This window comes from Pseudophryne corroboree, unplaced genomic scaffold (genome assembly GCF_028390025.1).
Source record: "Pseudophryne corroboree isolate aPseCor3 unplaced genomic scaffold, aPseCor3.hap2 scaffold_497, whole genome shotgun sequence".
NCBI classification, from domain to species: Eukaryota; Metazoa; Chordata; class Amphibia; order Anura; family Myobatrachidae; genus Pseudophryne; species Pseudophryne corroboree.
The window spans coordinates 474561-487458 of NW_026970103.1; the positions used below are offsets into that span (position 1 = coordinate 474561).

At 49.6% G+C, this 12898-nt stretch overlaps 16 non-coding genes across 16 annotated transcripts; 13 read left to right on the forward strand and 3 right to left on the reverse strand.

Annotated features, from left to right (window-relative positions):
* Positions 1-4216: 4216 nt before the first annotated feature.
* LOC135030368 (U5 spliceosomal RNA) lies at positions 4217-4329 on the reverse strand. The gene has a single exon (XR_010226389.1). It is a non-coding gene; the product is annotated as a U5 spliceosomal RNA (small nuclear RNA).
* Positions 4330-4615: 286 nt separating this feature from the next.
* On the reverse strand, positions 4616-4732 carry LOC135030367 (U5 spliceosomal RNA). The gene has a single exon (XR_010226388.1). It is a non-coding gene; the product is annotated as a U5 spliceosomal RNA (small nuclear RNA).
* A 270-nt stretch (positions 4733-5002) lies between these two features.
* LOC135030344 (U5 spliceosomal RNA) lies at positions 5003-5118 on the reverse strand. Its single transcript, XR_010226366.1, has one exon. It is a non-coding gene; the product is annotated as a U5 spliceosomal RNA (small nuclear RNA).
* Positions 5119-5262: 144 nt separating this feature from the next.
* LOC135030393 (U1 spliceosomal RNA) lies at positions 5263-5426 on the forward strand. Its single transcript, XR_010226413.1, has one exon. It is a non-coding gene; the product is annotated as a U1 spliceosomal RNA (small nuclear RNA).
* Positions 5427-5578: 152 nt separating this feature from the next.
* Positions 5579-5741, forward strand: LOC135030297 (U1 spliceosomal RNA). Its single transcript, XR_010226327.1, has one exon. It is a non-coding gene; the product is annotated as a U1 spliceosomal RNA (small nuclear RNA).
* Positions 5742-6415: 674 nt separating this feature from the next.
* LOC135030308 (U1 spliceosomal RNA) lies at positions 6416-6579 on the forward strand. Its single transcript, XR_010226335.1, has one exon. It is a non-coding gene; the product is annotated as a U1 spliceosomal RNA (small nuclear RNA).
* A 152-nt stretch (positions 6580-6731) lies between these two features.
* LOC135030219 (U1 spliceosomal RNA) lies at positions 6732-6894 on the forward strand. The gene has a single exon (XR_010226265.1). It is a non-coding gene; the product is annotated as a U1 spliceosomal RNA (small nuclear RNA).
* Positions 6895-7565: 671 nt separating this feature from the next.
* LOC135030217 (U1 spliceosomal RNA) lies at positions 7566-7729 on the forward strand. The gene has a single exon (XR_010226263.1). It is a non-coding gene; the product is annotated as a U1 spliceosomal RNA (small nuclear RNA).
* Positions 7730-7881: 152 nt separating this feature from the next.
* LOC135030317 (U1 spliceosomal RNA) lies at positions 7882-8044 on the forward strand. Its single transcript, XR_010226343.1, has one exon. It is a non-coding gene; the product is annotated as a U1 spliceosomal RNA (small nuclear RNA).
* Positions 8045-8718: 674 nt separating this feature from the next.
* On the forward strand, positions 8719-8882 carry LOC135030378 (U1 spliceosomal RNA). Its single transcript, XR_010226399.1, has one exon. It is a non-coding gene; the product is annotated as a U1 spliceosomal RNA (small nuclear RNA).
* Positions 8883-9854: 972 nt separating this feature from the next.
* On the forward strand, positions 9855-10018 carry LOC135030188 (U1 spliceosomal RNA). Its single transcript, XR_010226236.1, has one exon. It is a non-coding gene; the product is annotated as a U1 spliceosomal RNA (small nuclear RNA).
* Positions 10019-10170: 152 nt separating this feature from the next.
* On the forward strand, positions 10171-10333 carry LOC135030220 (U1 spliceosomal RNA). The gene has a single exon (XR_010226266.1). It is a non-coding gene; the product is annotated as a U1 spliceosomal RNA (small nuclear RNA).
* A 670-nt stretch (positions 10334-11003) lies between these two features.
* LOC135030281 (U1 spliceosomal RNA) lies at positions 11004-11168 on the forward strand. Its single transcript, XR_010226314.1, has one exon. It is a non-coding gene; the product is annotated as a U1 spliceosomal RNA (small nuclear RNA).
* A 149-nt stretch (positions 11169-11317) lies between these two features.
* LOC135030235 (U1 spliceosomal RNA) lies at positions 11318-11480 on the forward strand. Its single transcript, XR_010226280.1, has one exon. It is a non-coding gene; the product is annotated as a U1 spliceosomal RNA (small nuclear RNA).
* Positions 11481-12154: 674 nt separating this feature from the next.
* LOC135030213 (U1 spliceosomal RNA) lies at positions 12155-12317 on the forward strand. Its single transcript, XR_010226259.1, has one exon. It is a non-coding gene; the product is annotated as a U1 spliceosomal RNA (small nuclear RNA).
* A 152-nt stretch (positions 12318-12469) lies between these two features.
* On the forward strand, positions 12470-12632 carry LOC135030274 (U1 spliceosomal RNA). The gene has a single exon (XR_010226309.1). It is a non-coding gene; the product is annotated as a U1 spliceosomal RNA (small nuclear RNA).
* Positions 12633-12898: the final 266 nt, after the last annotated feature.

Below are 12898 nucleotides of genomic sequence, written 5' to 3' on the forward strand. Positions count from 1 at the left end.
TGTACTGTAGTATGCTGAGCACCACAATGCAGCACAAGACAATGAGCAGTGATACTGAGCACTGATGAGGATACTACTGAGAACTGACACTGAGCAGGAGAGACACACTACTAGTATTACTGAGCAGCAATAAGTAACCACTGATACTGAGCACTGATATTGAGATTTCCACTGAGAGAACATAGCCACGTCCATTCCGCTCTCTCTTCAATGCACGAGTAAAAATGGCGGCAACGCGCAGCTCTTTATATGGAATCCGAATCTCGCGAGAATCCGACAGCGGGATGATGACATTTTCCCTTGTTCAGGTTTTGCGAGTCAGGCGGGAACAACCGAGCCTGCCTCGGACCAGTGTAAACAACGTGGAGTTCGTGGGGAATTCGGTTCTCGGAGAACCGAACCCGCTCCTCTCTACCTTATACCAATCAATTTTTTTATTTTCAATCTAAGCCCCTGCAGTTTTCTGTAAGCATCTGCTTCGCTATGATGATCAACAAGTCACAAGGGCAAACACTCAGGGCTTGAGGCGTAGATCTTAGGACCAGCTGCTACAAGCATGGCAGAGGTGTCACTATCACTGGTGACACCCAGAGAGGTGGCGAGGGAGATTGTAATGCAGTGCGCGCAGATAAGCAGCGCAATGGTAAAAAGGAGGCATGGTTTCATAGGTAGGGGCGTGGTCTGGTGGCCTGAATCTACATTTTGTTGCTCCGGGTGTCCCGGGGGTTGGGGGCTGCACCCGGGGACTAGTGTGTGAGCGGTGCTGGCTCCTGCACAGTGAAAGGGCATGGCCACCCAGCATGACGCCTCCCTTCTTGACCATGCTGTAATTGCAGTCGCACTGCAGTTCAGCGTGATCATAAAAAATGGTGTAGCCTCCTGCTGGTGCAGACTGTATGTGCGCGCAGGAAGCCGCCACCATTTTTGTGATCACAGCGGCTGAATGTGATGTCATACAGCCGCTGTGACCACGCCCCCTGTGTCTACTCCGTTGCAGACCCCATTTTGAAGCCTTGCCCCCGCACCGCTCCATCCCTGACTTGGAAATGGAGTGTTGCTGACCCACCTATCCCCCCCCGCCCCGATTGACAGGCAGAGGCGATCGCATTCTCTGCGGGGTGCCGCAGAAAATGCAGGCACATGCGTATGCTCTTAGCAATTTTTGCAGTTGGATCGCTTATTGTGATTGCAATCCAACCTGAATCAGGCCCTATTACCTATCACAATGCGCTGCGGGCAGTACAAAATTGGGTTAATATAGGAGAAAAACCCCCAGACCTGTGCTCCTTAACTGTACCTGGTGGCTAGTGGAGCGGCTGCCCAGTAATCAGTGTCCACGCCAGTGCGCACACGGTCCACCCCCTACGGCCACGCTCCCCTTCATCAGCGGCCTCGTGATCCGGAAGGGTGGTGTGTGTGTGACTGACCTTAGGATGAAACCGGACCCTCCGCTGCAGTGACCCAGCAACCAGGGCACGGGAGTATACAGCGCCGCTGGGAGTGATGAAGCTGCAGTAAAGATGTCTATTAGACCTAGCCTGCTGCAGCCCTTGTAGATTCTCATAAAACAAGTTCTTCTTTTCTTGTCAAAATTTATAGCTAAGAATAGGCTGCCTGAGGCAGGCCCCTGTTAAGTGGCCTGCTACTGAAGGCACCAACTACAAACTGAGCTCCCTGTTCATGGAAGCGGGGTTATAGAGGAGAATGCACTGAGCATCTTGGGAACAGTCAAAAGCTTTGAGCCGGTTGGTGCCTCAGATCAAGATCCTACTCTACACCCCAATGTGAATCCTTGTGGAGTCCAGTGTACCCCACAGAAGAAATTAATGTGTCACACCCATTGGCAGCAACCTTAGAATAGCTGCTGACGGGCACAATTGAGAAAGGAAGGGGGGGGGGGGACATTTGAATCCAGCACATAAATGCAATTCAAATATGTAATTTGTACCTTCCTATTTTAAAATATAATGGATGAACCTCACCCTGTGAGAACAATCTTCATGATCAAGAGATCTCATATGCAAAATAAGTATGAGTTGGGATAGGGCTGGGGAGGGTGGCTGCTCGGGCAGCCCCTCCCCCGTCAAGTTAAGGAGATTCAACTGAGGAAGCACAAGGGAACTCTCGTCTGGGGACAACAACTGCAGGGAGACCACATCTTTTCAGATGAACATGGGAGGGCGGAAGGCTGCCTAATACTGAAGCACCATCAAATATCAAACCATATGCAACATCTAGTACAAGCCTTCCTGGGGGAAGGTCTGCAGCAGACGGATTTGCATACAGTGATGTTATTCAAGCAGTGGGCCAAAGTTGGCTGGAACCCTCATCTGCATATGAAAAGAGAAAAGGGGCGTGCAGGGCATGGCGGCCTTTTGCAGTGCTTGGATGACCCCTAGTTCTCATTAAACACCCCCACCCTCCTTTGGTGTGGGGCTCATGTTGGCCATGCCCCATCCCCTGAAGCATTCAAGCTGATTTCTTGCAGCAGCTGGGCACTGTAACAGCTCCAGAGCTGTTCTGTAAGGCAAGTAAAAGGGTGTGGGCCCTGCAGCACCACCTGTAGTTTGCATTGTGCGTTGGAAGGCACAAAGTAAGCAGACGGGAGGAGAAGTCAGGATAGTGCGCAAGGGCATCCTTTTCTCTTAGTCCGTAGAGGATGCTGGGGTCACATTAAGAACCATGGGGTATAGACGGGATCCGCAAGAGACATGGGCACTTTAAGACTATCAAAGGGTGTGAACTGGCTCCTCCCTCTATGCCCCTCCTCCAGACTCCAGTTATAGGAACTGTGCCCATGGAGACGGACATTTCGAGGAAAGGATTTATTGTTAAACTAAGGTGAGCATCTTACCAGCTCACACCTTAAGCATGCCGCAGAACGTGGCATTCAACAGAACACAAGCCAACGGCATGAATAATTGCAGCAAAAAGCTGACCAGAACCATAACACAACATGTGTATAACCACAAGTAATAACTGCAGACACAGTATGGACTGGGACGGGTGCCCAGCATCCTCTACAGACTAAGAGAAAAGGATTTACCGGTAGGTATTAAAATCCTATTTTCTCATACGACCTAGAGGATGCTGGGGTCACATTAAGAACCATGGGGTTATACCAAAGCTCTTGAACGGGTGGAAGAGTGCGTACGACTCTGCAGCACCGAATGACCCAACTTGAAGTTATCATCGGCCAAGGTATCAAACTTGTAAAACTTAGCAAAAGTGTTTACTAAATAGCTGCTCGGCAAAGTTGCAATGCCGAGACTCCCCGACCTGCTGCCCAGGATGAACCCACCTTTCTAGTAGAATGGGTCTTCACCTAATTCAGTAACGGCAATCCTGCCATGGAATGAGCATGCTGAATCTTACCACAGATCCAGCGCATAATGGTCTACATGGAAGCAGGACACCCAATCCTGTTGGGAGCATACAGGACAAACAGAGCCTCTGTTTTCCTAATCTGAACCGTTCTGGTGACATAAATTTTCAAAGTTCTGACCACAGCCAGAGACTTTGACTCAACGAAGGTGTCAGTGGCCAAAGGCACCATGTGGAAAGATGAACCACCTTCGGCAGAAATTGTTGACGTGTCCTCAATTCTGCTCTATCTTCATGAAAGATCAAATAAAGGCTCTTGTGATACTGCATGGTTTGTACTGTTTTCCATGTGCTCCCAGATCTTTCAAGCAAGTAGCATGGTCAAGAAAGTTCTGTTTGAAAAGAAACAAACATTTACTGTCATTGTTATGCAAATAAACTTACATTAAAGCTAACCAGAAAGCACACTCGTTCTGTCTTTAAACTGATAAAAGAAACCCCAATAATATGGGCATACCTCCCAACTTTGTCGGCTCGCAAAGAGGGACACACGCGCGGCGAAGTCGCACGCGCTCCCAAAAAGGGCGTGGCCTAAGTAAAAAGGGGCATGGCTTCGCGGGAGGACCCGCGATCGCGAGTCACGCCCCCGTTTTCGGCACTGAGGGGGCATGCCCAGCGCTCTGTGAGCCGCTGGCATGCCACCTCTCCCTCTGACTTCAGTGAATAGACGCTGTGCGCACAGCGACTATTCACCGCTGCTCTGCTAAGCAGGGCAGCGACAGACAGAGCCTCCCAACTGTCCTCCCCACCGCGGGACACTGCGGCCCGCAGGTGGGACAGCGGGACAGTCCCCAAAAAACGGGACTGTCCCGCGAAAATCGGGACAGTTGGGAGGTATGATATGGGGCATGCAAAAATTGAGATAAAACTCAGTTTTGCTCCTCTCCATGGAAATCTTTAGTAAAAGGCGATAGATTTGTTCGTTCTGAAGAGAAACCAGAGCATGACCAAGATTCCACCTGTCGCCTGAGTGCCATGCCAGCAGTCCTCATTCAGCTCAAAGTGAGCACCCAATTTGAAAGAAAGAAAGCAGATTTCTCACCAGGCTTCCCCTTGCTATAAACATGGTTTGTACTCTTTTCCATGTGCTCCCAGATCTTTCAAGCAATTAGTATGGTCAAGAAAGTTCTGCTTGAAAAGAAACAGACATTTATTGTCATTGTTATGCAAATAAACTTACATTAAAGCTAACAAGAAAGCACACTCGTTCTGTCTTTAAACTGATAAAAGAAACCCCAATAATATGGGGCATGCAAAAATTGAGATAAAACTCAGTTTTGCTCCTCTCCACGGATAATCTTTAATAAAAGGCGAAAGATTTGTTCATTCTGAAGAGAAACCAGAGCATGACCAAGATTCCACCTGTCGCCTGAGTGCTGTGCCAGCAGTCCTCATTCAGATCAAAGTGAGCGCCCAATTTGAAAGAAAGCAGATTTCTCACCTGGCTTCTCCTTGCTATAAGCATGGTTTGTACTGTATTCCATGTGCTCCCAGATCTTTAAAGCAAGTAGCATGGTCAAGAAAGTTCTGTTTGAACATAAATAAACATTTACTGTCATTTCTATGCAAATGAGCTTACATTAAAGCACACTCATTCTATCTTTAAACCGGTAAAAGAAACCCCAAAAAGATGGGGCATGCAAAAATTGAGATAAAACTCGGTTTTGCTCCTCTCCACGGAAATCTTTAGTAAGAGGCGAAAGATTTGTTCGTTCTGAAGAGAAACCAGAGCATGACCAAGATTTTTATCTGAAAATATGTGTTCTCCCTGCAGTTGTTGTCCCCAGATGAGAGTTCCCTTGTGCTGCCTCAGCTGAATCTCCTTTACTTGACAGAGATGTGCCTGAGCAGCGGCCCTCCCCAGCCCTATCCCAAATCATACTTATTTTGCATAGGCGATACCATGGTCATGAAGATTGTTCTCCCAGGGTGAGGTTCATTCATTGCATTCTGGGTATGCTGACCCCTGTGATTTCCCCAAATGTGGGAAACTCGACTGCATTATTTGTGGTAGTGGGGGACTGTGTTTGTGCTTTCCTCTAGTCAGCTCTGGTAAAAGTCAGATTTATTTGTCTCAGATCTTCCTCTAGCCTTGTTCTTCTTTCGAGAGTTTCCTTGTGCTGCCTAAGTTGGATCTCTTTCACTTGACAGGGGGGTGCCCGAGTAGCGACCCTCCCCAGCTCTAGCCCAACTCCTACTTACCTGCCAGGTGAGATACTATGATCATGAAGGTGCTTCTCCCAGGGCAAGGCTCACCCATTGCACTCTGGGTGTGGTGCCCCTGCGATTTCCCCAAATGTGGGAAGCTTGACTGCATAATTTGTGTTTCCCCTGGTCGGCTCTCGTATAATTCAGATCTCTTTGTCTCAGGTCTCTCTCCAGCCTAGTTTGCTGTCTGTTTCCACTTCTTTTTTCATGAGCCCCTCCCTTTTATACCCTTGTGCACTATCCTGACTTCTCCTCTTGTCTGCTTATTTTGTGCCTTCCAATGCACAATGCAAACTACAGGTAGTGCTGCAGGGCCCACACCCTTTTACTTGCCGTACAGAGCAGCTCTGGAGCTGTTACAGTGCCCAGCTGCTGCAAGAAATCAGCTTGAATGCTTCAGGGGCTGGGGCATAGCCAACATGAGCCCCACACCGAAGGAGGGTGGAGGTGTTTAATGCGAACTAGGGGTCATCCAAGCGCCGCAAAAGGCCGCTATGCCCTGCACGCCCCTTTTCTCTTTTCATATGCAGACGAGGGTTGAAGCCAACTTTGACCCACTGCTTGGATGACATCACCGTATGCAAATCCATCTGCTGCAGGCCTTCCCCCAGGAATGCTTGCACTAGTTGTTGCATTTGGTTTGTTGTTTGGGGGTGCTTCATTATTAGGCAGCCTTCTGCCCTCCCATGTTCATCTGAAAATATGTGTTCTCCCTGCAGTTGTTGTCCCCAGATGAGAGTTCCCTTGTGCTGCCTCAGTTGAATCTCCTTTACTTGACAGAGATGTGCCTGAGCAGCGGCCCTCCCCAGCCCTATCCCAAATCATACTTATTTTGCATAGGAGATACCATGGTCATGAAGATTGTTCTCCCAGGGTGAGGTTCATTCATTGCATTCTGGGTATGCTGACCCCTGTGATTTCCCCAAATGTGGGAAACTCGACTGCATTATTTGTGGTAGTGGGGGACTGTGTTTGTGCTTTCCTCTGGTCAGCTCTGGTAAAAGTCAGATTTATTTGTCTCAGATCTTCCTCTAGCCTTGTTCTTCTTTCGAGAGTTCCCTTGTGCTGCCTCAGTTGAATCTCCTTCACTTGACAGGGGGGTACCCGAGCAGCGACCCTCCCCAGCTCTAGCCCAACTTCTACTTACCTGGCAGGTGAGATACTATGATCATGTAGGTGCTTCTCCCAGGGCAAGGCTCACCCATTGCACTCTGGGTGTGCTGCTCCTGCGATTTCCCCAAATGTGGGAAACTTGACTGCATAATTTGTGTTTCCCCTGGTCGGCTCTCGTATAATTCAGATCTCTTTGTCTCAGGTCTCTCTCCAGCCTAGTTTGCTGTCTGTTTCAACTTCTCTTTTCTTGAGCCGCTCCCTTCTATGCCCTTGCGCACTATCCTGACTTCTCCCGTCTGCTTACTTTGTGCCTTCCAATGCACAATGCAAACTACAGGTAGTGCTGCAGGGCCCACACCCTTTTACTTGCCGTTCAGAGCAGCTCTGGAGCTGTTACAGTGCCCAGCTGCTGCAAGAAATCAGCTTGAATGCTTCAGGGGCTGGGGCATAGCCAACATGAGCCCCACACCGAAGGAGGGTGGAGGTGTTTAATGCGAACTAGGGGTCATCCAAGCGCCGCAAAAGGCCGCCATGCCCTGCACGCCCCTTTTCTCTTTTCATATGCAGACGAGGGTTGAAGCCAACTTTGACCCACTGCTTGGATGACATCACTATATGCAAATCCATCTGCTGCAGGCCTTCCCCCAGGAATGCTTGTACTAGTTGTTGCATTTGGTTTGTTGTTTGGGGGTGCTTCAGTATTAGGCAGCCTTCTGCCCTCCCATGTTCATCTGAAAATATGTGTTCTCCCTGCAGTTGTTGTCCCCAGATGAGAGTTCCCTTGTGCTGCCTCAGTTGAATCTCCTTTACTTGACAGAGATGTGCCTGAGCAGCGGCCCTCCCCAGCCCTATCCCAAATCATACTTATTTTGCATAGGAGATACCATGGTCATGAAGATTGTTCTCCCAGGGTGAGGTTCATTCATTGCATTCCGGGTATGCTGACCCCTGTGATTTCCCCAAATGTGGGAAACTCGACTGCATTATTTGTGGTAGTGGGGGACTGTGTTTGTGCTTTCCTCTGGTCAGCTCTGGTAAAAGTCAGATTTATTTGTCTCAGATCTTCCTCTAGCCTTGTTCTTCTTTCGAGAGTTTCCTTGTGCTGCCTCAGTTGGATCTCTTTCACTTGACAGGGGGGTGCCCGAGCAGCGACCCTCCCCAGCTCTAGCCCAACTCCTACTTACTTGCCAGGTGAGATACTATGATCATGAAGGATCTTCTCCCAGGGCAAGGCTCACCCATTGCACTCTGGGTGTGGTGCCCCTGCGATTTCCCCAAATGTGGGAAGCTTGACTGCATAATTTGTGTTTCCCCTGGTCGGCTCTCGTATAATTCAGATCTCTTTGTCTCAGGTCTCTCTCCAGCCTAGTTTGCTGTCTGTTTCCACTTCTTTTTTCATGAGCCCCTCCCTTTTATACCCTTGTGCACTATCCTGACTTCTCCTCCTGTCTGCTTACTTTGTGCCTTCCAATGCACAATGCAAACTACAGGTAGTGCTGTAGGGCCCACACCCTTTTACTTGCCGTACAGAGCAGCTCTGGAGCTGTTACAGTGCCCAGCTACTGCAAGAAATCAGCTTGAATGCTTCAGGGGCTGGGGCACAGCCAACATGAGCCCCACACCGAAGGAGGGTGGAGGTGTTTAATGTGAACTAGGGGTCATCCAAGCACCGCAAAAGGCCGCCATGCCCTGCACGCCCCTTTTCTCTTTTCATATGCAGACGAGGGTTGAAGCCAACTTTGACCCACTGCTTGGATGACATCACCGTATGCAAATCCATCTGCTGCAGGCCTTCCCCCAGGAATGCTTGCACTAGTTGTTGCATTTGGTTTGTTTTTTGGGGGTGCTTCAGTATTAGGCAGCCTTCTGCCCTCCCATGTTCATCTGAAAATATGTGTTCTCCCTGCAGTTGTTGTCCCCAGATGAGAGTTCCCTTGTGCTGCCTCAGTTGAATCTCCTTTACTTGACAGAGATGTGCCTGAGCAGCGGCCCTCCCCAGCCCTATCCCAAATCATACTTATTTTGCATAGGAGATACCATGGTCATGAAGATTGTTCTCCCAGGGTGAGGTTCATTCATTGCATTCTGGGTATGCTGACCCCTGTGATTTCCCCAAATGTGGGAAACTCGACTGCATTATTTGTGGTAGTGAGGGACTGTGTTTGTGCTTTCCTCTGGTCAGCTCTGGTAAAAGTCAGATTTATTTGTCTCAGATCTTCCTCTAGCCTTGTTCTTCTTTCGAGAGTTTCCTTGTGCTGCCTCAGTTGGATCTCTTTCACTTGACAGGGGGGTGCCCGAGCAGCGACCCTCCCCAGCTCTAGCCCAACTCCTACTTACCTGCCAGGTGAGATACTATGATCATGAAGGTGCTTCTCCCAGGGCAAGGCTCACCCATTGCACTCTGATTTCCCCAAATGTGGGAAGCTTGACTGCATAATTTGTGTTTCCCCTGGTCGGCTCTCGTATAATTCAGATCTCTTTGTCTCAGGTCTCTCTCCAGCCTAGTTTGCTGTCTGTTTCCACTTCTTTTTTCATGAGCCCCTCCCTTTTATACCCTTGTGCACTATCCTGACTTCTCCTCCTGTCTGCTTACTTTGTGCCTTCCAATGCACAATGCAAACTACAGGTAGTGCTGCAGGGCCCACACCCTTTTACTTGCCGTACAGAGCAGCTCTGGAGCTGTTACAGTGCCCAGCTGCTGCAAGAAATCAGCTTGAATGCTTCAGGGGCTGGGGCATAGCCAACATGAGCCCCACACCGAAGGAGGGTGGAGGTGTTTAATGCGAACTAGGGGTCATCCAAGCGCCGCAAAAGGCCGCCATGCCCTGCACGCCCCTTTTCTCTTTTCATATGCAGACGAGGGTTGAAGCCAACTTTGACCCACTGCTTGGATGACATCACCGTATGCAAATCCATCTGCTGCAGGCCTTCCCCCAGGAATGCTTGCACTAGTTGATGCATTTGGTTTGTTGTTTGGGGGTGCTTCAGTATTAGGCAGCCTTCTGCCCTCCCATGTTCATCTGAAAATATGTGTTCTCCCTGCAGTTGTTGTCCCCAGATGAGAGTTCCCTTGTGCTGCCTCAGTTGAATCTCCTTTACTTGACAGAGATGTGCCTGAGCAGCGGCCCTCCCCAGCCCTATCCCAAATCATACTTATTTTGCATAGGAGATACCATGGTCATGAAGATTGTTCTCCCACGGTGAGGTTCATTCATTGCATTCTGGGTATGCTGACCCCTGTGATTTCCCCAAATGTGGGAAACTCGACTGCTTTATTTGTGGTAGTGGGGGACTGTGTTTGTGCTTTCCTCTGGTCAGCTCTGGTAAAAGTCAGATTTCTTTGTCTCAGATCTTCCTTTAGCCTTGTTCTTCTTTCGAGAGTTCCCTTGTGCTGCCTCAGTTGGATCTCCTTCACTTGACAGGGGGGTACCCGAGCAGCGACCCTCCCCAGCTCTAGCCCAACTTCTACTTACCTGGCAGGTGAGATACTATGATCATGTAGGTGCTTCTCCCAGGGCAAGGCTCACCCATTGCACTCTGGGTGTGCTGCTCCTGCGATTTCCCCAAATGTGGGAAACTTGACTGCATAATTTGTGTTTCCCCTGGTCGGCTCTCGTATAATTCAGATCTCTTTGTCTCAGGTCTCTCTCCAGCCTAGTTTGCTGTCTGTTTCAACTTCTCTTTTCTTGAGCCGCTCCCTTCTATGCCCTTGCGCACTATCCTGACTTCTCCCGTCTGCTTACTTTGTGCCTTCCAATGCACAATGCAAACTACAGGTAGTGCTGCAGGGCCCACACCCTTTTACTTGCCGTTCAGAGCTGCTCTGGAGCTGTTACAGTGTCCAGCTGCTGCAATAAATCAGCTTGAATGCTTCAGGGGATGGGGCATGGCCAACATGAGCCCCACACCAAAGGAGGGTGGGGTGTTTAATGCGAACTAGGGGTCATCCAAGCACCGCAAAAGGCCGCCATGCCCTGCACGCCCCTTTTCTCTTTTCATATGCAGATGAGGGTTGAAGCCAACTTTGACCCACTACTTGGATGACATCACCGTATGCAAATCCGTCTTCTGCAGAACTTCCCCCAGGAATGCTTGCACTAGTTGTTGCATTTGGTTTGTTGTTTGGGGGTGCTTCAGTATTAGGCAGCCTTCTGCCCTCCCATGTTCATCTGAAAATATGTGTTCTCCCTGCAGTTGTTGTCCCCAGATGAGAGTTCCCTTGTGCTGCCTCAGTTGAATCTCCTTTACTTGACAGAGATGTGCATGAGCAGCGGCCCTCCCCAGCCCTATCCCAAATCATACTTATTTTGCATAGGAGATACCATGGTCATGAAGATTACTCTCCCAGGGTGAGGTTCATTCATTGCATTCTGGGTATGCTGACCCCTGTGATTTCCCCAAATGTGGGAAACGTGACTGCTTTATTTGTTGGCAGTGGGGGACTGTGTTTGTGTTTTCCTCTGATCTCTGGTAAAAGTCAGATTTCTTTGTTTCAGATCTTCCTCTAGCCTTGTTCTTCTTTCGAGAGTTTCCTTGTGCTGCCTCAGTTGGATCTCCTTCACTTGACAGGGGGGTGCCCGAGCAGCGACCCTCCCCAGCTCTAGCCCAACTCCTACTTACCTGCCAGGTGAGATACTATGATCATGAAGGTGCTTCTCCCAGGGCAAGGCTCACCCATTGCACTCTGGGTGTGCTGCCCCTGCGATTTCCCCAAATGTGGGAAACTTGACTGCATAATTTGTGTTTCCCCTGGTCAGGTCTCGTATAATTCAGATCTCTTTGTCTCAGGTCTCTCTCCTGCCTAGTTTGCTGTCTGTTTCCACTTCTCTTTTCTTGAGCCGCTCCCTTCTATGCCCTTGCGCACTATCCTGACTTCTCCTCCTTTCTGCTTACTTTGTGCCTTCCAACGCACAATGCGAACTACAGGTAGTGCTGCAGGGCCCACACCCTTTTACTTGCCTTACAGAGCAGCTCTGGAGCTGTTACAGTGCCCAGCTGCTGCAAGAAATCAGCTTGAATGCTTCAGGGGCTGGGGCATAGCCAACATGAGCCCCACACCGAAGGAGGGTGGAGGTGTTTAATGCAAACTAGGGGTCAGCCAAGTGCTGCAAAAGGCCACCATGCCCTGCACGCCCCTTTTCTCTTTTCATATGCAGACGAGGGTTGAAGCCAACTTTGACCCACTGCTTGGATGACATCACCATATGCAAATCTATCTGCTGCAGGCCTTCCCCCAGGAATGCTTGCACTAGTTGTTGCATTTGGTTTGTTGTTTGGGGGTGCTTCAGTATTAGGCAGCCTTCTGCCCTCCCATGTTCATCTGAAAATATGTGTTCTCCCTGCAGTTGTTGTCCCCAGATGAGAGTTCCCTTGTGCTGCCTCAGTTGAATCTCCTTTACTTGACAGAGATGTGCCTGAGCAGCAGCCCTCCGCAGCCATATCCCAAATCATACTTATTTTGCATAGGAGATACCATTGTTATGAAGATTGTTCTCCAGGGTGCGGTTCATTCATTGCACTCTGGGTATGCTGAACCCTGTGATTTCCCCAAATGTGGGAAACTCGACTGCATTATTTGTGGTAGTGGTGGACTGTGTTTGTGCTTTCCTCTGGTCAGCTCTGGTAAAAGTCAGATTTCTTTGTCTCAGATCTTCCTCTAGCCTTGTTCTTCTTTCGAGAGTTCCTTTGTGCTGCCTCAGTTGGATCTCCTTCACTTGACAGGGGGGTGCCCGAGCAGCGACCCTCCCCAGCTCTAGCCCAACTCCTACTTACCTGCCAGGTGAGATACTATGATCATGAAGGTGCTTCTCCAAGGGCAAGGCTCACCCATTGCACTCTGGGTGTGCTGCTCCTGCGATTTCCCCAAATGTGGGAAACTTGACTGCATAATTTGTGTTTCCCCTGGTCAGGTCTCGTATAATTCAGATATCTTTGTCTCAGGTCTCTCTCCAGCCTAGTTTGCTGTCTGTTTCCACTTCTCTTTTCTTGAGCCGCTCCCTTCTATGCCCTTGCGCACTATCCTGACTTCTCCTCCTTTCTGCTTACTTTGTGCCTTCCAACGCACAATGCGAACTACAGGTAGTGCTGCAGGGCCCACACCCTTTTACTTGCCTTACAGAGCAGCTCTGGAGCTGTTACAGTGCCCAGCTGCTGCAAGAAATCAGCTTGAATGCTTCAGGGGCTGGGGCATAGC